Genomic DNA, 24,434 nt, shown 5'->3' on the forward strand with positions numbered 1-24,434 from the left:
TACAATAACTGGATAACTCAAAATTACCAGAATATTTTAACCACATAATAGTTAATAAAGTATACTGGCAAAATATTTCAAAAGCTGGAATCATTAATTTATTTTATGCATCCATTTACTGTTTGAGTCTGCCACCATTTACGGGGTTAAACAACATGTTAGGATAAATTCAATTCTACCTTGATGCAATACTCACAGATCTAATATAGGATGAAATGGTATTAGCTGCTGTAATCTCACCTCCTGTCCATCCTTACTGAAGTGATCTCTGTGGCAATAAAATCTCAGTCTTTGTCGTGTAAAAAGCCAACACCAAAAAGGGTTTTTGCAGTGTCGATTCTCGGAATCTGTTCATTAAAATGTGTTGCAATGTGACACAATGCACTGATCACATAAATCAAACTACTATAAACTAGCTAAAAGCCGAATAAGGAAAAAGCAGAACAATTTAATATTCAAATGTGCACAGAAAAGGAAGAACACTTGATCAATGCAAACATAACTCTTCCATATAGTGGAAAAAATAGAACAGTTGACATTTGACAGGTTTATAGACTTTGGTGAGTGCAAGCACTACTCATACAATGCAAAGAAAACAAGTATAGCTTTTGACAGATTAAAAGCTGCTGTGAGATGTATTTTAAATGTCACACTGGTATCCTCACAAACCTTCCACCCTGTCCTGAGGTTATCTGTCCTAGGCTGCTTCAGTCAACCACAGGGATCCAGAGAGAAGCAGCAGAGAAGGGAGCTGCATTCTCTGAGTTACAAGAGGAAATTAAAAACACAACCACCATTCCCCAGTTCCTCCCTCTCCTCTTGAGAAAAGCCAACTACTGTTACCTTGTTGTCAAGTCTATGTACTGAATTCTGCACATTTCTTACATTTATAACAACCCCAGAGTTCCAGATTATCCAAGAGGAAGAAAAGGATAGCTCAATATTTTCAAAGAGTTTTTTATATTTTTCTGCAAACTACAAGACTACAATAACCAAGCAGATTTTTCCAAAAACTCAGAGCACATTCACGTCCACAACTTAAATATGAGTGTCTGAGTTCTGTCTCTCCACTCCTGTGGTGAGGTTGGTGAGAGATTTCTGGGATTAGTCTGCTTTCAGCCAAAGAAAAATGATCTGAGAAGGTGGGAGAGAGGCAGACTTGAAATGTGGGACAGGAAAAACAGGCTTTGTACATGGAAAATACATGGAGGAGGAATGAATGGGGGAACCCCAAAAATATGATCCTAGATGTTTTCACAGAGACTCAGGCATATTTTACATGGTGACTGAAAATTTCTCAGTCTGATATTTAGCTGACTGCTGAGGGTCTGTCAACTAGCAACATGGTGCAAGAAAAAGAATAGAAATACATGTTTTATGTCCAACGTTTAGGAGTCATTTTTATCAGTTTTTTGACAACTGATCACGAACTGAAGTAATATTTTAAGCAAGTATGTCTCAAACACTACATCCAGTTGGCTGGTCTTTGATGAAAAAATCTTTTATGTCATAGCGATACTCTGAACTTTTAGTTCGACTGAACAAAATGAATTTGCCACTTCTAAAAAATGTGCATTTTTCAAATCATCATGTTGTCAGATTCTGCTATCAAAGCCTGAAACCATAAATTTGAGAATCTGTATCCCATGGTATATTCTTAACATGTTTAAAATTGGTGTTTGAGAAACCTGTGGCCAAGAAACAAATGTTGTACTTGTGCACTTTGGCACTGGAAGCCAGATTTAGGCCCAGCATACTAAAGGCACTAGGCTATAGCTCTGCAGAGCACAACTGAAAATGGTGACTCAAAGTTTTGTGGTTATGGAGATACCGCAAGGAGACAATAACTGTGACTGATCCCTTTTTCCATTTGACTCTAGTAAAGCCATAGTGAATGTTAATCTACAACAGATATGTCTTTGTGGCTTGGCTTTGAGAGAAGAAGTTATGACAACATACAGCTCCAATAATTTTACAAAGGTGATCTCATTGCAGGATTTAACATTCAAAGAGAAATCAAACATTTTTGTATGTTAGCATCTTTGCGTTTTCATGTCTGTCACTTTTGTGTAACAGTTTCATGTAAACACGTTCAAACAGTCCAAAGCCACAACTCCCAAACAAAGCCGCTGGCTGCTGGAACTCCTGGCAAAACAGGAAATACAACTTCAATGCAGAAACATACACAACAGAACAGGGATAACTTTAAGTAAACCAGGCAATCGAGTTTCACTGCACCATGAGTCACTGCACACCTCCATGAACAAAGAGTCCCAATTTGTTTTCTCGCACACATAGTGACAACATGTAGGCCTGCTTGTTCACTCAGTAACCTCCTGGCCTGAACAAACAGAAACTTCAGGAGAGCATTGTGCTTATGGATGTCATGTGAGCATCTCCAGAGCTAAAAATGTTCTGTTGTGAATAGTATATCTTCACTAGAACAAATGTAAAATATTCAAAACCTTTGTTCCAATAGGACTACAAGTTCCTGTTCACCTCTACTCTGTAATGTTAGTTGCATGGGGAGAAAATATAATGCAATCAGGGTGGTGCGACTCTCTTCAAAGCGTCTGTGGAAGGTCTTGTTAATGAGAGCTGGGATCTTTATGTGCCACATGTGTTGCAGAAACACAGACACACTTCCACCCTCAGTCCACACCTCTCTGCTCATTAGCTTCCCCTCCATCTCCTCTTTAATTTTGCTGTTTTACCCTCACTTTTTCTTGTGTCATCCTTTTCCCACCTGTGCATTACAGTTCATGTTTTCTCCTTTGCTGCCAGATGGACAGAGCGGAGGGAGAGCAAAAAGGAGGTGGTAAACACCAGAACGCCCAGTTCTCGCTGGGTGGCCTGCGTCCAAGCTGTTTACTGACACCCTGTTACAACAGCAGCTCACAATGCAGAAGTCAAGCTAAAGCAACATACACATGCAAGGCTGCTTTACACATTTGAGCTTCTAATGTAGCTTCTGCTGCAGCTACCCACTAACTACTCACTTAGTGCTGTGGTTTGCTCCAATGCTCTTTATAAACACAGACCTGGAGAACATGGGGAACAGGTGTAGAGCATTAATACACATTGAGAAAGAACATTAGTAACAGAGGCCTTGATTCTGATAGACCCAGAAAAACTTCTGTATCCGACCTTCTATCTCTTCCTCCTTCAAAGAAAGTTGCCAAGCTATTTAGTTGTTCTTCTGCCAGTGGACACGCACTCGTGGAGCCAAATATTGATTTAGGGCTGGCTTGGACCTTGGCTCAGTACTCCACCACCTCACCTTGGACTTCAGCTGCAGGACATAGCCAGAGCCACACACCCCCCTTCAGTCTGTTAGTCACTATGTTAGTGGGAAGAGAAAAGAATAAGGAGAACTGTTTTGTGTTCGTTCCTAATGATGATGGGTCATTTCTACATTTCTTTGAAAAAGAGGCTTAATGTCGTCACATATGGGGAAGGTCAAAGTACTGATTCAAACAAGCTCCCAATTTCTGATAAGCTGCAACCAGCTGGTCTCTAATCCTGTATGAGTCAATTTAGAGATCTCTGATTTGGCAGATGTATACTTTACTAGTCAGGCTAAAGTCAAACTGATGGTACACATACACTGTTTGTCATGGCATACCACAATGGTACATAGGTTAATTTTTTTCTTTTAGGACAGAAGGAGGTAATGACTTCCTGTGGTTCTGTATTTTTGAAGTGGGACTACACATTTAAAATTGGACTGATCCCTCTTAAAACTTACAGCAGCAGCAAAAAAAAGAAACATTTATAATCAGTAGCAAGATAAGATATGCCTTTATTAGTCCCGCAAGGGGAAATTACAGAGGGCCACAACAAGCATATTTTTTACTGCCATCACTCAATAAGCAGATTATCTGATCAACACCAGCCATTTTCAATAATTCCAAAGGTGTTTTAGTTCAAACATTAACATTTGTATACTTATGTGAAACACACTTGGCATGTGTGAGCTTGATTTGTACTTTGCTTAGCTAATCCATAGATTGACCAGGGGAAAAAAATATCACTATTTCAAGCACGACAATTTACCAACAGGCGTCTATTCATGTTCCTAGTATCATCAGGAGGCAGGTATCAGCTGTTTGAGGTGAATGGAGAGAAACCCTAGTATCGCTTGCAGCCCAGATGGTTAAAGTCTGTCTGCAAGATCCCTCCCTCTGCTACACTGGACCACACTGAGCCATCTGTTTAACCAGTGTTACTGAGCCAGACCAGACCCTGCCTTATATCTGGGTAGGCCTGCTTCTTCAGAGACGAAGGGGGTAAGTTTTGAATATCATTTGCATTCCTTTTTTCAACTGGCTGCTGTGAGTAAACGTGTAACCCTGCACCTGAAACAACAGGATAACACACTACTGTCCTGTTATGCTGCAGGCCACCGAATTTATGAGCTGCGATACAATCAGATTTGACCCACAAAAGTTCCTTTGTGCTAAGGCTGTAATTTCACTGCATTTAAAAGGAGATTAGTTGCAAGTCTCAACCAACTCATGCAATAAACTCAACACAAATAGCAGTTATAGCACTGTGTAATTACACTATAGATGTACTAGCTACAGAGCAATGCTGAGCTGCTGTGACAATTCTACCAAAGATAATGTAGTCTTGAGGGGACAAAGAACTTTTATGAGATGGTAACGAGTCTTCATGGCTGCCCAAGCTCATCAGAGTTGAAGTGGAACATCTATGCAGCACTGAACTACAAACCACCATACTGTAAAACTGGTTTCAAAGTGGGATTCTGCCATGGCTAAGTAGCTTAGACTTGGCCAAAACTTGCATACAAAAGCAGCCCAACATCTTTAAGATCCCATCCTCAGTGTGCCTAATAAGAAGGTCTTTTCTTCTTTTTCAGCATCAAACTGATATGTATAAAAAGCCCAATTTGTTCACCATTCCCACTCTATGCTCCCTAGCACATAGACTCTCCAGACAGCTCTCCCTTTCACTGCAGGAATCAGCCTTTGTTAATTATAAATCTCATCCTGTCCTCTTCTCTTAATGGGCAGGGTGGGGTGGGGGGGGTTTCCCAGAGACAGTGTATAAGAGGAGGGATATTAGAAGATGCAGCCAGAAAGGTTTGAATTGCATGCTCAGAAAAAAACAGGAAGGATATAGTTTGTTTTTGAAAAGAGGGATGGATAAGGGTGGCAAATGTGGAAGTACGATTGACCCCAATTCTGCCGTGACTAGACTCTGCTAGAAGGAGGAGACAGCCAAGACGTAAACCTACAGTGACAGGGCTGCTGCTGCTGCTTCAACAGTGCACCCCCACCACTGAGTCACTTGTTTGTTCCCCCTCCTCCACTCCAGGCCCTCACTTTATACTTAACAAGCACACACAAAAACTTCTTTTGAAATTGTGTGGAAACCTACTGTTATGAATGCAACATACATGTCAGATAGATTCAAAATCCTAAATGCAGTTCACAGTTTGGCTCCATTAATAGCATGGTCTACATTACTCACTGCAACCTATCCATGCATGTGAAAAAAGGGGAGAAGTCTGCACATGAAGAATGCAAGGAACGTGGCACTATGAGCTTGTTTTATTAAGAGAGGGAGCTCAGCGCTCCGTGGGGGAAACAGGCCTGTGATGCAGGCCGTAAGCCGGGAGAGGATCGGACTAGCTGGGGCTCAAACTGGACTCCCGTCAGACCCCTGGGGCAGAGGCCAGCCCTCCACTCTGCAGTCTGAAGGGGGGCAAATAAACATGCCTGCCTGGCTGGCTGTGAATGCTGGAAAGGCCAAAAGGGAGGGAGGGAAGCTCACTTGAAACCACAGCAGGACTACTCCTCTGTGGTGTTTATGGCCAGGAAACTGCCTGACAAGTCACATACTCAACTCCTCCAAACTCATGTAATAATCAAACAAATAAAAACAAACTGTGATGCAATGAGAAAAAAAAAAAAAAAATTTCTAGGTGGTAAGATGAGAGTGCAGCTGCAAGAAACAAACTATCGTCTCACTCTGGGAAGAGGATTAAAAGCACTAAGCTCACCATTTTGGCAGGAGACCCTGGAATGGTGTGGTAAGTGGGTTAAAGCACACCCCAGGTCTTATAATCGCTCAGGCCTCCCCCTTCTCCCTTCAGTTGCCAACACTAGCCAAGGGGACTGATTTCACGTCCCACAGAAAACTTGGTGATGCTACGCAGAAGGACTAACATTAAATGAAACAAAATGTGGACAATGGCAACATGGTGGTGAAGTGGATAGCACTTGTGCCTCACAGAAAGAAGGTCCTGGGTTCGATACTAACACCAGTTGTTGGGTGGGACCTTTCTGTGTGGAGTTTGCATGTTCTCCCCGTGTCTGCGTGGATTCTCTCTGGGTACTCCAGCTTCCTCCCACCATTCAAAGATATGTGCTGATGGGTTAATTGGTCAATCTAAATTACCCATAGGTGTGAATGTGAGAGTGACTGGTTGGTTGTCTCTGTCAGCCCTGCGATGAACTGGCAACTCGTCCAGGGTGTATCCTGCCTTCGATCATAAGTAGCTGGGATAGGCTCCAGCGACCCTAGTGAGGATAAAGTGGGTTCAGATGATGAATGAATGAATGAAAATGTGGATGACCATGTTTTCCCGAAGAAAGCATCTTTCTTTTACAAGTCTACACTCTTCATTCTGTAATGTGTGTGGTGTTTCCACCTCACACCTCCTTTTGTAGTCTTTTTTGGAAGCACATTTTGTTTCATTAGAGCCAAAACTATGCATGTGTGTGATTTTCTTATTAGTGTGTGAGCAGCTCTTACAACAAAAGAAAACAAACGCATTTGATGCTGACACTAAATTCCCTCACCAACGCTTTTTTCTGCACACACATTTCTCACAGTGTCACTAAGCAGACACAGTGGTGGTAACATGAGGATATGATGAAACTATAGTACTGTAGGATGGTGAGGCTGACTCCACTTTAGCACAGTCCCAGGCCCCAGAGAGACCAGGCACTGTTTGCCTGCAGGACTTGGACTAGTGAGAGCAAACAGAGTACAGTAGGTCCATTGAGACTGAGCTGAAACACAGACCTGCAGAAAGCACTGTACAAACTGACACTGTGAGAAAAAAGAAAGAATGCACCCTGCAAGCAAAAGAATAAAACCAGAGCAAATACAACCAGAAAATAACTTTCAAAGGTAAATGCCTTCCTTATATTCAAATGATGTCGGACGCTCTTGTCTTAGCCTCTTGTCCAAGTACTGAACAGGTATTTTCAAGACTGTCTCAGAAGTTTGGGATCTCTTTGAAATTTGACGAAAATATATAATTTAGTTCCTTTGGAAATGGATAAAACACAGTTGCCTCTGCGCCTTTGATTACCAGAGGACTGATCCTTGTAAATCAGAAGGATAAGCCACCACCCACCCATACCTTCATTAAGGGATCTAATGCTGTTTTGGGGTAGATTTACTGAAAGGATTAATTCCATGAAGCCTTGCAGCTAGTCATTACACATATAGAGAATTCTAAGTTGAATTACCCACTCCAATCGTGGCCGTCCAAAAGTGAAAGTTGTAGCAGAATGACGTTGGTGGGGTTTTGCTACCGCTTTCCAGTGTACCATTTACTTTTTTTGGACTCCTAAATGATATGCGTCTGGCCATCTGTTCAAAGATGAAAATCACCAATAACATATTCAAACTAGAAGCACTCGGAGAGCGCAGACCTCCGCCAAGGCTGATCTGTGGCCCCCCCCGCCCCCGTGGGCCCCCCCACCCCCGATCACCACCGAAATTTAATCATTTCTTCCTTATCCCATTTCCAACAAACCCTGAAAATTTCATCCAAATCTGTCCATAACTTTTTGAGTTATGTTGCACACTAACGATCAGTGCCCCCCCCCGTGGGCCCCCCCACCCCCGATCACCACCAAAATTTAATCATTTCTTCCTTATCCCATTTCCAACAAACCCTGAAAAGTTCATCCAAATCTGTCCATAACTTTTTGAGTTATGTTGCACACTAACAGACAGACAAACAAACAGACAAACAAACAGACAAACAAACCCTGGCAAAAACATAACCTCCTTGGCGGAGGTAATAAAGCATCTACAAGTAACAGCTTCACAATCAAGCATACACACACACACACACAAATGTACACATACATACACTTCAGGTAAATGTGAGGCAGGTGGTGAGTACAGCTGAACAGTCTATTCAGGTGATACTATAAAGCAGGGTTTGTCACAACTGAAAGAAGATTACAGGAGCAAGGTGTGGCTCCTTTTAACTCAGATGCATTGTATGTGTGTACCCCAGGTGAATATCCCATTTATAGAAAGCTGAATAGAGACACAAGATCTAGCTCTTAGTGCCCTTCTTGGGAAATTTGAGGTCCAGTCCAACTAGGGCAACGAGATCATATATATCACATGATTGCAGAAAAACAGCTATCTTAAAACCAGCCATAGTCTTAAAGCTATATTTTTCATCATTTGGACATGGCTTTATGTTTTATGTGGAATGTGTTGAATGAAGGAAACAAAAAAAAATGAAGGAGAATGACCATGACAAAAACTGAGGATTTAAGAACAGAAGGAACTCATATCTAAAAGAGGGACTGATTTGGGTATGAAAAATCTGACACAGATGAAAGAAATACATTCTATAATATATGGCAAAGGTCTGTCTAAAAAGACACTCAAACACAACTAACCTCTTTGGCCACCCATGCAAGAATCAAACAGTACAAGAAAATGTACAAATACGAGCTACAAAACAATCAACCACTCAAAACCCATTTATTACCTCCACCAGGAGGTATTGTGATCACTTTGCTTTGTGTGTTTGTTTGTTAGCAGGATAACTCAAAAAGTTATGGATGGATTTTCAGGAAATTTTCAGGAAATATTGATACTGGCACAAGGAAGAAATGATTAAATTTTGGTGGTGATTGGGGGAGGGGGGCAGATCTGTCTTGGCGGAGGTCTGCGCTCTCTGAGTGCTTTTCTTGTTTTGTTTGATACTATAGTTTAAACATTAATTAAGTTGCTTTTATTACCTCCGCCAAGGAGGTTATGTTTTTGCCAGGGTTTGTTTGTTTGTTTGTCTGTTTGTTTGTTTGTCCGTTAGTGTGCAACATAACTCAAAAAGTTATGGACAGATTTGGATGAAATTTTCAGGGTTTGTTGGAAATGGGATAAGGAAGAAATGATTAAATTTTGGTGGTGATCGGGGTGGGGGGGCCCACCGGGGGGGCCACGTTTGTCTGTCCGTTAGTGTGCAACATAACTCAAAAAGTTATGGACAGATTTGGATGAAGTTTTCAGGGTTTGTTGGAAATGGGATAAGGAAGAAATGATTAAATTTTGGTGGTGGTCGGGGGTGGGGGGGCCACGTTTGTCTGTCCGTTAGTGTGCAACATAACTCAAAAAGTTATGGACAGATTTGGATGAAATTTTCAGGGTTTGTTGGAAATGGGATAAGGAAGAAATGATTAAATTTTGGTGGTGATCGGGGGTGGGGGGGCCCACGGGGGGGGGGGGGCACTGATCAGCCTTGGCGGAGGTCTGCACTCTCCGAGTGCTTCTAGTTTGGAAGTATAATCCAAAATATAATTAGAAATATGCACTTCCACAAATACAGTAGCTTACATATTTTAAAAATATGGATAATTGCCTACATCAACCAGGATGAGATTTTGATCATATTGCACATCCGTAACCCCAACCATTCTATTATTTACAAGAGCATGAGGTTTAAAGCTCAAGCAGCAGTCCTTTTAAGTGTGCCTGCTGGTCCATATTGCTGTATCAGTGGAAGTAAGGAAGAGCTCTTCGTCCTAGTACAGATCTCAGTACCTCAAAATTATCTCCAGCATCTGGACCAATAGAGGCATCTCTGAGAAGGTGTGTGTGTATTGAAATGCACTTCAAATGAAGCTCCCGTGAGACTGTACCATCAGATCATCATCATCACTTTGTTTCTCAAATTTGGCTTTGGCTACAGGAGTGGGGATGGTGTGAAGGCCTGTGTGGCTGTCACTTTACTCATCCATCAGTGAGCTATCCACAATCATCACTGCCCCAGTCTAAACTAGAGCAGAGCGCTGTCACAACAGGCTAAACCCATCCAGAAGTCATCTCTCTTTCTCTGTGTTTGGTTTAAAGTGTGCCGTGAGTCCAGGGTGTGGTTCTGCAGCCATGTGTGCACTCATGCATGCATGTACACCCAGTGAGCTGCACATGTGCACACAAAAGCATACACAAACTAAGTTGTTTTCCATGTGCACGCAGCTATAGTGAGGAGTGAAAACATTTGACTAATGAAAAGAGTCCACAGGAAAAAAGAACAGAGAGGAAGGAAAGGTGGAATGAGGGGAAGAGGAGGAATCCAGTATTTAAAAAAAAAAAAAAAAGAGCCCGGAGTCTCCCCCACGAGCTGCCAACATTCCTGTCAAATTCAGACGTGGGAACCATTGGAAAAGCATGGTCCTCTGTTGAGAAATGTGCAAATACACACTGACGGGAAATGTGTGTTAAGTGCTGTTAAGGTGTTTGAGCAGATGCAGTAGAGTTCATGCTCAGGAGAGAGAGCACAGCAGAAAGGTTGTTCAAGGAAGCACTGTGATACAGACCTAATCAAATGGATGCTTCAATGAAACTGGTATATAAAAGCAGGACAGAGGGGCTAAAAATTCAAACAAGATGTAGCTAGACTACTGTTATGAAGCAAGTTTGGAAGCACTACAGGTCTATTTTAAAAATAAGTATTTACTGAGATAAAAGAAACTATTGTTCAGATATAACAAATTTTTATTTGATGCGCCCATACAAAAATCTGCATGTAACACGGTAAAAAGGACACAAAAAGTATGTGCTACTAGCCTATTTTTTCGAGTATCTTTTTATTCTCTGACAGGTACATTTTGAGAATGAAGTAAATATGTAAGGGAGAGCATTTCACAAAAATGACCACTGTTGCAAAATCACTCGTGATTTACATGTGTTTGAATGGGCAGGTTCAGCATTTAACGGGAGTGGACACAATGGGTTATGCACAAAACCTGGAATGAGACTGCCAATTCATTAAAAACCCACATGTCTGGATTAGAAAAATGACTGGGATCATCAAATTTAACAGTGTCTTTATTTACTTTGGTATATAAGACCATTTCAAGCCATGTGTTCCAGATCAAATGCACTGTCACCTATGGAACTTTTCCTGTCCTAATTTTGGTCTTATTTTTGGCCCCAATATTTTATTAAAAATTCATAAATTTTGGGATGGCTCAGAGCAAGAGTATAATTTTTTGCATTTATCTGAGGTCATCGTTAGGTACATCCTGGAGGGAAATATGTCTACATTTCTCTTTTATTACTGGGTCTAAAAAGCTGGCAAAATGCCAGATAGGAACTGGATACAACGGTTTTATGTTCGAGTTTTACGTTTCTTGTTATACTTTTGAAAATTGAAAATAAAAAAAGACCTTGATCAAAAAAAAGAGGAAAAAAAAGACTTGCAATAAATAACTATTGAGCATATTAGATTTACAGGTCCTATGTCCAAACATTAAATAGTCTATATCCACTGAAAAAATAAACTGGTTTGTTTCAATATGATTTCAGTGAGCAAATAGCATATGGATACCTAATGCCAAACTGATACCTGTTAATCTATCTGGTATGTGGATAGGTTTTCATCTCTGTTCATACTGTGAATACAGAAGCATGGCTCATGTAAATGAAATTATTTTTCTTATTCATTGCAATTATGCAATTCACAACAATGGCTCTAATCCATGTGTCTTCCTATTTTTACCTCCGCCAAGGAGGTTATGTTTTTGCCAGGGTTTGTTTGTCTGTCCGTTAGTGTGCAACATAACTCAAAAAGTTATGGACAGATTTGGATGAAATTTTCAGGGTTTGTTGGAAATGGGATAAGGAAGAAATGATTAACTTTTGGGGGTGATCGGGGGTGGGGGGGCCCACTGATCAGCCTTGGCGGAGGTCTGCGCTCTCCGAGTGCTTCTAGTCTTCAATTTTATGTTGTTTTACCTGTGCACACTGCTTTGCACACTACAAAATAAATGCTTAAGACAAATAATCTGTTCAGCTAACTGAAAATGGTCAGAACTTTGTAGGTATTTCATGCTACAAAATTAACAATAGTTTTTACCAAGTTGCTGGTGTGTAACTATTTTTCCAAAATAATTCAGTATGCATTTATTTTAGGGCTGCAGCTGTCAATTCTGTTTGAAGTCGAGAATATTTCCACCATTAATTGAGTAATCAGATTTCATCATCAAGCTGTCATCGAGTCATCATCAAGACTCATTATTAAATGCATAGTCTACATTCTAACCAGTGCTACTGTGTTTTTCAGTTAGCAGTCACATTAAATCGGCTAATGTTAGGCTACTGTTGAGTGGAAGATGGGCATTTATTTACCTTGTGCTGGCTTCAGATGTCTACTTACACACATTGCACGCGATTCTCTGTTGTTTTAATTTTGAAATTGATGCCAAACTTTGGACGTCTATTGCCTTTTGCGGCCGGTCTCCTCGCTCTCTTCCATAGCACCAAATTTTTGATAATCTGTGTAGAACATGATCCCTGGGGCGGAACGCAAGTGACTATTTAAACGAAATTAATGATTAAACGAATGCTCAAGGCAAAAAAAAAGATTTCAGGATTTTTTTTTTTACTCAAATTAGTACTACTATTACTTGTTGCAGTTCTAATTTATTTGTGTTATTTTGTTTTAGTAAGTTAGAACTCAATGTCTAAAGTGAAGCCTGATCTTGCTATACATGTTACAGATCTCAATCTTTTCTATCCAGTGAAGAGCTTATTTAGACAGTGGTATTAGGTTGATACTCAGTATCAGCCGATACCCAAAGCTTGACAATCTGCAACTGTCAGACCAGTACACTGGCTATTATCGCAGTTCTGAAAACGAGAATGTATTTTAGCATCTCTAGGTAAGAAAGTGGGTCAAGCAAGTCTTATCCTTGGGCGGGTAGGTAAAGCTGACCTTCAGCAAACAGAAACCAGCACCTGGTAGCACAGTACATAAACAAAACCTCCACTGTTTTCTGCCTCTCTTCCTCTAAACCTTTCTGAATTGCCCCTCTTAATCCTACTCATCACAGACAGAGATCCGCTCCATATACACACCATCTCCAGAGACAAGCCCACAACAGACTGCGTTTCCTCAACAGTTTGTACACAGTATACCCTCGGTCCCTTTGCGGTGCTCTCACCTCTCCGTCACAATCACACACTTTATACTGTCACTAACATCCACTGCTGCATGCTCTCTTTTTCTGTCTTTCTTCCTTTTTTATTGTCAAAATAATTTCCCAGGTAAAACCTTGTCTGATAAACTGGACCGGACTGTTATCTAATCAGTGCCTGACTGCAGAGGTCATGGGGAAAACACAGAAAGAAAAGGAGGACAAATCAAGGAGGGAGAAAGGAAGTGAAAGAGGAGAAGGAAGCACATGAGCTGGTTTTCTTCTTGCAACAGACCTCCCTTTTAGGCTCTCCCTCTGTCTGCCCAGCTATCCCTCCTCCCCTGTCAAGTTATTTCTCCCCTCTGAGTTATCAGCTCATCCGTCTTCTCCTCTCCCACGATGATAACAGGCTCTACTGTTGTGAGAGAAACACCCAAACTTGTGTCACTTCCTTCTCTCCTCCACTGCTGTCTGGCCTACTCCTTTGGGACATTTAACAAGGTTGTCACTGCCACACAGTTTCTGCAGATAAAACACAAAAGATGATGTGGAAAACTGTTTCTTTAAATGGCTTAGGAGGCACCAAATTATTATACTGATTTTGATGATCATACAGCAATATATTATAGAACACAGAAACACAGCTTATCTAATGCACCGTCTCAGCTACAGCAAAGAACTGATACTCCCGCCAACAAACACTCAAGAATCCAAAAGGTCTATATCTAGAGACAAAATCTAATTTCATTCTAACACATCATTTCAACTACAGCTTGTATAATCAAATGTCTTATTTTTGTTGGCCAACTAAATTTTCTATTTTTTTTAAAGCACTCCTCATAAACAACTGTCACCTGTCACTTCCAGCCGCTGAGGTGCTGCATCATCTGAGAGCAAGTGGGTAGCAGCCACTTCGATGGTGTGAACTATTTCAAACTAAAATGTAAAAAAAAAACAAAAAAACTACCAAAGAGCAGAACAGTGAGAGTTTTTCAAGGGGTGGCATCAGCAGAGATAATAACCATACTTTTAATTAAATGAGGCACTTAAACAGCACTGGAAGGTTCACACATGCACTGAGACAAGTAAAGTCTGGCTGCAGACATTAGTAGATGATGCACTGAAGAATTCAAATTAGCCTATGACAGCACTAAATGTAAAAGGATATTATATGTAATGTGAAGGATGAAGAGACACATTGACTGGGGGGAAATGAAGCATTAGGAGCTAGTTTCCCTCAACACTGCATTTCAGACATGATCCTGCTTTTTATGCAAAATACATTTGAAGCACATGAAAGGCTAGAGTTAGTTTTACAGCAAATGCATCCTCCTTTAAGTGTGGCTAAACACTGAATTGGTTCAAGTAAAAAAAAAACATAAGTCACCATGTGTAATTTTAAACATATTGCTGCGGTATGCAATACTTTGGAAATTACACATTAAAAGCTTTATTTTGCTAAAGGGCAGATACATCTGGGCAGAATTTCCTGGATCAAGCTACAAGGAATGACGCTGCTAAAACAGATGTATTCTAATCTTTATCAAAAGCAAGAATGCATCACCGAGGTTGGTGATTGCAACATGTAGGTCTTTGCTTTGGAAATGAGGTTGAGGACTGCTGAACTGCTGTGTTTACATGCACATTATTAACATTTGTATTATGATAAAAATGCAGAAGGCTGTCAAGACTTAAACAGGCTCAAGTTTTGCTGTAACAATGTGCATTTGCTGGAAAAACTCCTAAAGTGTATGTATTAAAATGAGCAAATTAACAGTCTACATCATATCTTTATGGGTCAGTAACTGATCAAGGAAACTATTCTTGCCAATAAGTATTTTCAGAGCTTTCAATTCACCCCTCATATAGGGGTGTGTATTGGCAAAAATCTGGCGATACAATGCAAATCACAATATTAGGACCACAATACAATATATCGCAATATATCACGATACTGTTAACAAGGCAATATTTTTTGTTTGTTTTGTTTCTTCTTCTAAGAGAATATTTCCTGGAAAAATTTAATTATATCAGAAATATGCACAAATACTAAACATATTCTTAATTGATCAGAACAGGATTTAATACTATATCACAAAACTTTCCTTGATAAAAATGAAATTTTATGACAAATAATAATAATAATAATAATGATGATAAATAAATAAATAAATAAATAAAATTATGTTTTCAGACATTACAGTTTAAGATCCTGCTCAGATGCTCATATTTTATTAGTTGTGAAAAGAATGCATGGTGGACGTTCCCTGAATCATCCAACATCATAACATTATTCTTGTGCTATCCCAACAAAGGAACTAAAATCTGCCTCTCTCAGACAGTGCTTTTGGGATGACTGAAATAAACATTACTTAACAAAACAGTGTTCTCAGTTTAAAAAACTACATGCATGACCTGCAATATCATAATACTACAAATACCCATGTGAATATAGAAATAAAAGAAATACAAAAAATAAAAACATGAACTTCTGCCATATCTCCATTTAAATAAATACTTTAAAATATTGATATTGTACTTTTTAATATCGATACAGTATCATAAAATTAAATATCACAATATATTGCAGAACCAATATTTTCTGACACCCCTATCCTCATACCCATGAAAAGCACAATGCGCTGTCCTAGCATCTAACAGACCACTAAGGTGGCCTATCCAAGTCTTGCTGTACTGGATTTGTATTTTATGTATCACCAGTAAAAGCTTGCATTTTGATGAAATACTGTTAGCTACATACACACTTGTACATAAAGTGGATTACACACTAGATTATATTCAAGGCCTATAATAAAACAGCTGTATATGTTCCTCAGAAATAGGATCATTTATCTGCATAGTCCTGGCTCAGCAACATTATAAACGCATTAACATACCATAGCAAAATAGACCAAATGAACTTATGTGGAAATAGCCTTCATTCCAGTATCAAATCTGATTTGGAAATGAGGAGGAAAAAAGGCACATTTTGATACAGTACCATAAAATGCACCAAGAAGCATTCATGGAATGACCACATGCTATACTCAATTAGCATTAAAACAATGACTCTACAGTCAGCATTCACAGCCTGAGATCAGAGGCTCAGAGGGAGAAGAAAGTGGAGACCACATGTATGCATGCATGCATTTCACACTGAATGCCTGTATACATACATGCCTCTCTCCATGTCTTCTATGCAATGGTTAAAAGAAACAAAGTTGGATTTCATAAGGAAGGGGGGATGCTAATCTATCTGTATGCTTCTGTATATTTTTGGGGAGTTAACACCATTTTCTAAAATTTTTTCCTGGTGGGAAAAATGGGATGGAAGCTGTGTCTATGCCCCTCCTGAAATCCAGATGAGCTGAATCTGAACAATAAACATTTAAAGAAACAATGGAGGAAAACAGATGCACACCAGAGTGTTAACATTTTTCTGAGCTTTAAAGGAATGTTTTTACTCATGTCCTGTGAAATGGTCATTTGTCTTAGTGACTGATCTCCACAGTGTAAGGGCACATCTTTCCCCTTATGTTTGTCTGATTCATAGTAACACTCATCCAGCACGCACTTGCATCCTCCACAGTACACACTCACTTCCTGTCCAACAGATTGACCTCCAACATTTAGCACATACAGCCAGAAGAATGAGCAAAGAGGCCTCCAAATAAAATACAGATGGAATTTGAAGAGTGGTCTGGGGACAACAAAGATACTTTTATTGCTCTATAGAAAGAAACAAAAAAATATAAACATACCTTTAAAGAAAAAAGAGAAACTGATTCACTGCTCTGATGTCGTGAGTGGGTTTTGTTACTCCAGTGATTCAGAGTACTGACTCACACAAAGCCTTTATTTACTTCCTCAGTCACACTAAGATTACTGTCCATCACTTGCCTGTATCCAGTTATATACTCAACTTTCTAACATGTTTGATAAGCAGTAATACTTACAGCAAAACGTGACATCACATCAAGGTGGCTAAATGGAACTATTTCATCCAATCAACCATTTTAGTCATTTAGTGTTCAGAATTGTTAATTTCACACATTTGGATTTCACACTGAATGAGCTACAGCACATTCAGTCCACTTCTTTTACAGGAAAACATGGACTAAAGCATATTTCCTCTGACGATTTTCGAAACTAATCATCTGGCAAAGAAATATCTCAAATATGTTGTCTTTTTCATGCTGCATCACTGTAAATTGCTTTTCGACTATTCTTTAAATAAACATAATTTGAAAACATTTCAATATTGTACTTTACAATTTTGCAACATACAAAAGAGCAAAGATTACTTAGATGATATCTGCCATTTTTCAAAATAACAAATTGCATGCCTGTTATGAACATAGCACAAAAGATGTATCCAGTCCATAGCCTTAGATTCTTGGCTGCAGCTCAGAATAAAATGGATAAAGTGAGCCTCTGACTTGACAGGTGTGTGATGGTCAAGCCCATGTGTATGTGGGACACACAAGGTTAATTTACTCCTCACTCCATAAAAACAGATGGAGACAGAATCAGCTGTTTCTCTACCCCGTCATGCAGGATTTCCTCTTTCCAGGACATTTCTGCCATGCTGATGGATAACAGAGCTCTTTGTGTGCAGACACACACCACCTGTCAGTTATGGCTCTACACGTGAGGCCTCAGAAGAAGACATGACAGTGGTGCTGCAGCACGTTCTTCCTCACAGAGATAAATTCAACTTTCAGGTATTAAGGAACAACAAGAGAAAAAATGCATTACACAGAGAGCTGCATAACTTTTCATATTAAAAGATGTGTATCTGACTTTGGAAGTTTCTGGAACAAAACTTGATCCCTTGAGATTGAATACATGATTTTCTCTTTCGTCATCGACAGTCTCTTATAGTACTGCTCTTTAACATCATCAGTTCTCTTTGAAAGAAGCATGTAGGCTAGAGAGACACATTATAAAAGGGGTTGAGTGAAAGATAAGAGCTCTTAATGTTATGGAGATGAGCACATTCAGTACTGCTGAGGGACTGAGCAGGCCTAAAGCCAGTTACTGCAGAGATTCTTCTATTCTGCTCACACCCCTGGATTCAGTGCATGAACCTTGATACCCTAAGCAGTTAGATTTAGTTCTTCTGTAGTCAGCTCACAAAACACTTTCTGTGAAACACAGGTTGAAATATTCAAGGGTGAACATGCTCCTTCTTAAGCAGACATCCATTTGTAAATCTCCAGTGGCCATTACTTTAAACAGCTAAATGGGCAGTCATATAGAGGGCTGTGTAGAGCCGTCTTTATGAACAACACCTTGTCATGCTGTTAAATGCTTTGTAGCTGATGTATACATCTCCTATAACCCTGTCAAAAGCTTAGTGTTAAGTCCAATAACCCTTTTTGAGTGTGTTGTGGGTGGATGGCGAGGCAGACTGTCTCTCTCCCACTGCTACCATCGCTGACGGTCTAGGGGGAGGATGCAGGCCGACCTGTGGCAAGAAAGGCCTCCTCAACATCTGTGTTTATCCTCGAGCTAAAACCAACAGGCTATATTTACCCCAGTCAAACATACCCAGTACAGAGGAGGCAAGAGAAAAAAGATGTAGCCTCGGACATGGTCTCTACTGAGCCTTGGAGACCCTGTCTGTCTTATATTTAGCCTGAGGACACCCCATCCTCCCATACAAGAAAAGTCTGTGCCCTATCGGTACTATCAGCCAAAAGTGAGCACATTTCGGACATTTACAGTCAAGACTGTGATTTTCTGACTAATCTTTCCTGAGAAGAAGACACAGATTGGTAAACAACACCTTGAGGGAATCTGACCTCTGAGGGAGTGGGAAGAGGAGGCTGGCTTGATAGATCAGCTGCCTACCTAGCAAATGTTTTATTGCTACACAGAAGGCCATAAAGCACAGACTCATTTCAGGAAGCACCATGCACTCCTCTTTCCGTAATCTCTGACCTCTTGACACAGTGATGTATGCTGACTTATGGATAAGACCCTGAGGGGTGGCAAATACATTGAGAGTGGGGACTGGGGGTGGCAACTGTTGGTTGTCTCTGTATTATTTAATCTGGAAGAGTAGGTCTGTACATCTAATACTTTTCATGAAGATAAAGCTTAGCACTTTTAGACAGTCGTAACAAGTTAAGGCCTTGCTTCCTCCTTATTTACGATGGCTACACAATCATAATTAGGTATAATGAAGAATTAGGGCAAGCTATCCACAACACCTGTCTCACTTCACAGAAAGCGTAGTCTACCATAGTAGACACATACACATCACTGCAAAAATTACAGGATTACACAGAACTGCATTCCATTACATAATTCACATAAATGTATTCTTTTTTTCAGTTCTCTCTGCATAGAGGCTCTCTCCTGCCCACACAATGCTCTGTCTGTTTCTCTGTTGGTCTAAGAAACACAGATTTTTAAAACAGAAAAATCACTGGATAACTGCGTGTATGGTGCCTTGAGTCTTAATTTTGTTTTGTTTCACTGTGTAAGCATCCAAACAGCAGTCTTTTTGTGCTGATACTGTCATTACTGATTTCTGACATTTTTGGAATTCTAGGGAAGGCTATGTTTTTATGAGTGAGCAGTAAGTGAATTACAAATTAATAAGCAAATGCAACATTAAAGACATCTGTAAATCCCGACAGAAACAACTGTTCAACACAGCAAAGTAATATCTAACTTGTCCTGCATTTAACACCAGCTGACAGGCGGAGTGCATGGACATATCCAATGATCCATTTAGAATAATCACTAACGTGGGTTTAACCTGTCACTAATCAGCCCGTGCACCAATGATTGTGACGTCTCTTGAGCTTGAACGCATGTGTGTGTTCTTCATTTCTATTAGCCATTATTTAACTTGAGACGACTCCAAGGACCAAACAGAAACCTGGCAAGAAACTTTTCATTCTAAAATTACAAACACCAGGAGGACTGCCAATGTGTCGCGGTTGGGAGAGAAAGAAGTTCAGTTCTGAAAGAAGTTCATGCCAAAAGGCTTTATGTGTTGCCTTGAAAAAAAAAAAAGCAAAGGGATCCTCTTGTAAAAATTTCATTGTTCACAGTGGGCAGATGACTGCATGCCTGTAATGACCTTGTCACGAATAATGAAAGAGGGAAAAACCAACAGTTGATGAGTCACCTATACATGATATGGCATGATGATTCAACATAATGTTTACAGGTCAAATAACTCAGGTGGCCCATATCCATATTCCTTTGAAGACAAGTTCCACTGTTTCTGCAGCTGTTTGCAATTAAACACCAAAATAAGTAGCAGAAAATGTGACATGTTCTTCGAGATCACAGACTCTGAGCAATTTTTGTCCGATACCCAGCGAAGCCTGGTACAAGCTGGCTGCAGAGGTGTTTTATAGTGATGTGACACAGATTCAAAGTAATTAAAAAGCATAGATTTGCATTGATTACACTATAATTTTGGAAACCATTATAAACCTGATTCTACAGACATTATGGTTCTAGCAGAACAAGCTAAATTAAAGTGATTTAGCAGCAAAATGTATAATCTGGAAGAAAACCAAAATCACAAGATCTGCAAGGGAAGTTGCAGCAGGGACTGTGGCCATTATTAACTACTGACTATTTCAGACAACATTTCACTCCTGTCTATTGAATTTTCCATTTGCTTTTACCATAAAGTAGGTACTGCAGACTACCCAAGTAACATAAACCTAACCGTAGCATTGCAACTTAGAAAATAATGTGGCATTTTGGAGAAAGTTAAACCTGCCATAACATAAAATGTAAACATTACTGCAAAGACACATCATCCATTCCCATCAGACTGTACTGAATTTCTTGCAATATCATTCATAACAACTGCATTAAAAACAAAACAAGGACATTTAATAAAGAATAGTTAAAATAAACACTTGTAACGTCAACAGCAACATTTGCATTGAAAGAGCTCTCTTTAACTTAACACCTTCCAAAGTATTTGTGCAACGTTTATTAGAGCATAACTTTTCAAAACCACACCTCATATAAATAGGAACAGGAATTTGAATGTTCATGGTAATTGGAATTCATTTTGACTGCACTTACGTGCTGCTGCAGGTTTGCCTTATCCTGTAGAAAAGTCTATTTTCTTGAAATCCATTAAAACAACTTACAGGGACACTACTGACTGAATTAATATATCCAGCTTAACTACATTCATATTCTATTTAAGGATATTTTGCATTGTCAGTCAAGTCAAGAAGAAGTCAGGAAAGAAGTAGATCAAGTTAGCTTGGCTTCAATAAACAACCAGGGACAAATACAGTACTGTTGCCTTTCTGATACACACCATTTCAAACTGTCACGCCTGACACTGTACCATCGACAGTTTACTAAATTCTAGCTGAACCACCTGTGAGTTTTTACACACAAGGAAACCAAGCCACGTTTATCACAAATGCACATTTGGAAGTAAGTACTAGATCACTGTGACAAAGTAGTGAAAAGTTAACATAGAAGATGTGTTAAAGGAGGTTGGATGGTATAGCAGCAGCCTATAGATCCCTAACCTGCTTAATTTAGCTTTCTAATATGTGACCTTTAGAAATATCAAAACAAAGATAGACATTTTTATTACAATTTTATAATTGGCATTATAGTACAACCCGCTTCTTTTCTGCCTTTGATCAGATGGATTTATGGTTTGTCCACCATAAGCAATGTAATTTGTTCATATACATTCTAATCTAATTTCTTAACACAATGACGATTTACTTCAGGATATCCCCATTATGAAAATCAGGCCTTACTGAGACACAAAATGTGCTTGTTACGTGTGACAAAGCAAGCGGAAATAATCTTTTCGCCTCTAAAAACAATAGAAAAGCCAGGTTGAAACACCTCGACATCCTACTCCGATTTTCATGGGTAATAATTATTCCATTAGTTCTAGCTGGGAGAAAAACAGAGTAAATGATGCCCAGAAAACGTGGAGTGCTGCCATGCTCTACTGCTCTTGCACGACAGATCCATCATCCTGATACAGTCGTGTCATTTCCTGAGGGATGAGGAACACAGCAGCAGCAGCACGGGGATCTCCATGAAAAGGAGACGAGACGCTGAGGTATCATCACCTCCCATTCACACCGGACCGCACCAAGACACACATACACAACTACAATGCACCTGCAAATCCTTCACACCGTGGATACATCTTATGACAGATACACACAGTGTGCGTGTCCAAACAACCCTCTTTTTCACCTCAATTCAAACATGTTGCACAGCCTCTCCCTGCAAAGTGTCATCTAACACTGCAGTTGCAAACCGTACAAAGGAAAACTACACAGCCAACATTCTCCGTGCAGTAAAGACTTAAAACGAATCTTCAGCCAAGACAACTTCCGATTGCAGCAAAACTACTCGAAATTCAAAGCTCGTCCAAGCTAAATAGCTGGCTAGCTCCGCTCCCAAACAAAGCTCCCATTGTCTGGAACTTGTAGTTTCACCGTTTTCTCTTGGCCATCACAACTATGATTAACTCAGGTACGAAAAACTACAAATCCGAAGTCTGCATAGCACTATGAGCATGCGCAGTCTAGCCCTAATCGATAGGAAGGTTGTAGAATGTTAGTACTTAATTATTTTTTGCGTAAAGCAGTACCTTTCAGAGAACAGACTTATCATACGAACAGCCTGGGGTCATAATGGGGCGTGGAGCCGGTTTAGCGGCTCCCAGGACAACCTGGGGCTGCGGGCTGAGCCGTAGTAAAGCGGCTGCTCACTGCATTGACTGAAGTTGGTCGGCTCGCCTGCCTCTCGGTGTTTGCTTTGGTCGCTAGCGTTTAGTTCACTCGCCACTTTTCAGGGCTTTTGAATAGCCCGCACTATACCGCTAAAACTGGTCAGAGAAACTAAAAGAGCACACACCTTACCTAACGTTACTCCGGTGTTTCAGCTCGCCTCCTATTCCGTTAAAATTAATCTCCAGACATTGTAGAAACATTCGTTGTCCGACAGTCGAGAGCCTGTTCACCGAGCGAGACGTTGCCAAGCTCAACTGAAACCACGGTGGAGCTGCGCCCGCCCGCACACTCTGCGCGCATGCGCGGCTTCATTTGCGCAACCCACCGATAGTAACACATATGGAGCAGCGTACTACGTGAAGTGGACACACACACACACACACACACACACACACAGTTTTAACAGTCCCCTGGTAGATATGGAAAGCAAGTGAGGGGATAACATTTTAGAGGTGCCACCAGTATATGACTGGACTCTAAGCCTGGGATCAAATTTAGATTATGCACCTCTCACAAATTAGTGAATAGCACTATCTTGTGGCTGCTAAACAACCATTCCACTTCTCCAGTCCAAAGCAAGTTGGTATTTCTTCAAGTTAATGGACTCTATGCCCAGCCTCACAACTTCCTGAACTTTAAGTGGGTCCTTTATTTCCTGTCTTTTATTATTGGACACAGAGGTTAATCCAGGTGTGTCTAATTAATCAGTAGTCACAACGAGAAGTAGTAGACACACCTGGATTAATCAGTGTGTCCAATAATGAAAGACAGGAGATAAAGGACCCATTAAGGACCCTGGAGCCCATTAAGTTTAAAAAAGGTGAATGCTGTAGATCCATTGACTTTTGTCATCCATATGTGGCAGCCAAATCTCACAAGTTTACAAAACAACCCAAAGATCAGTTATAGTGGTCACATATTGTCTGTGTAGGTTTTTGTTTGCCCACATCACTGTTTATCCTTAGTTTTTTTCAAAGTTCAACTTGACTGGTTTTGATCTTGAAAGTGTCTCTCATCCAACAGACTTTACCAGTTCTATTTGCCAGTGGGGGGAAGTAGACTTATAACTATCATAGCCTTTGTTTGGTTCTACACTGTAGCTATTTTTTATGAGACAGCTTTATTTGACAATTTTTCTTATTTCACAAGTATTTAACATTTGTTGTTTATCTTCTGAATGTCACATTGTAGCTCGTTCTGGAAAATATGAGGATATTTTCAACATGCATGGTTCAATCACATTCCTGTCAGTATTATCATTTTCATATTTAATATCATGCCTGAGGAATGAATCGGGAATAAAACATGAGATAATAAACAATACATTTTACATAACCTTGATGAACAAATGCTTCTTTCTTTCACAACAAAACATTGCATTACAATGACATCCAGATTTTTTTCCCCATAGGAATTTATAAAATCTTAAGTATAGACAATGACCTCTTCTTACTCA

The 24,434-nt window shown here is 40.0% G+C and overlaps 1 protein-coding gene across 1 annotated transcript in view; it reads right to left on the reverse strand.

The window, feature by feature from the left end:
* The window catches only part of sipa1l3 (signal-induced proliferation-associated 1 like 3), a 74,226-nt gene extending 50,995 nt beyond the window's left edge, over positions 1 to 23,231 (reverse strand). The window contains exon 1 of the mRNA XM_030152552.1: positions 23,108 to 23,231. The gene's annotated coding sequence lies outside the window, so the exon portion shown is untranslated. The remainder of the gene's footprint in view (positions 1 to 23,107) is intronic.
* Positions 23,232 to 24,434: the final 1,203 nt, after the last annotated feature.

Source organism: Sphaeramia orbicularis, chromosome 13, assembly GCF_902148855.1.
Source record: "Sphaeramia orbicularis chromosome 13, fSphaOr1.1, whole genome shotgun sequence".
Taxonomy (NCBI): Eukaryota; Metazoa; Chordata; class Actinopteri; order Kurtiformes; family Apogonidae; genus Sphaeramia; species Sphaeramia orbicularis.